This window comes from Octodon degus, unplaced genomic scaffold, assembly GCF_000260255.1.
Source record: "Octodon degus isolate 3935 unplaced genomic scaffold, OctDeg1.0 scaffold00473, whole genome shotgun sequence".
Taxonomy (NCBI): domain Eukaryota; kingdom Metazoa; phylum Chordata; class Mammalia; order Rodentia; family Octodontidae; genus Octodon; species Octodon degus.
In genome coordinates this window covers 138,096-138,977 of record NW_004525049.1, presented here as the reverse complement: position 1 = coordinate 138,977, position 882 = coordinate 138,096, and the positions used below count along the sequence as shown (strand labels likewise).

The following is an 882-nucleotide window of genomic DNA, read 5'->3' as shown; positions in this document are numbered from 1 at the left end:
ATGCATTGCCAAAGTTTTTGTTAGTCTTGCATGCTTAATAAAAGTGCTGAGACTGTTACTAAGTAAAAAGCTGTCAAACATTTACTGAAAATATAGTTGGGCTCATGGCTTAATGTAAAGACAGCAAGGCAAGAAGCACCAGTCAAGTTGTGACAAAGCACCAAATTAAACTCTAAATCTTACAAAATTGTCATCTTTGAGGTTAAACTCGTTCCTTAGGATTAACTAACACTTGTTAATGTCTACACTTTGTAGCAATCAGTAAATTTAAATACATTCCAGATTTCACAGTTGCATTTGTCCTTAGCGATCCTCCCTCAAGGATATTCTGATGGAGGGCAGCCTCATCTCTGTAGTTTGTTCAAGGTCAGTCTGAACTATAGATAGCAAGGCCCTGTCTCCAAAAAATCCTTGCAGATTTTCCTGAAAATGTCTGTCAATTTGAAATAATTCTGTCTTTGGTGACTGAGGTAACAAGGTAATAACAAGAAAGAGCTAGTCCTAGCTTTTCTGGTATCTAATCATGTTAAAAATCCTGAATTTTTCTAATGATAAATTTGAAGAATATGTGATTTGAGAATTGTGGAGTCTGAGGATTCACCTCATCACAGCCATACTTGGGTGAAATGTGTCTAATTTAGGACAAACACCAGCCTATAACCCAGTTGAACAAAGAGATTGTTACATGATTTGAATGGTGCTTTTCCTTGCTTTGTTAACCATCTTGACAGTAGTCTGCAGCACAACTTTTCTTTTTAACAAAGCTAGAAAAGTTTTGGCTTCTTAAACTTCATACTTGAGTAGGTTAAGCTGCCATATGTGTTCAGTGTGAATAGTGTTTAAGTTGAAAATATTGTAAAAAAATTATATTTTTTCAAAAAT

The 882-nt window shown here is 34.8% G+C and overlaps 1 pseudogene; it reads left to right on the top strand.

The window, feature by feature from the left end:
- Positions 1 to 882, top strand: part of LOC101564722 — a 23,571-nt pseudogene that overhangs the window by 791 nt on the left and 21,898 nt on the right.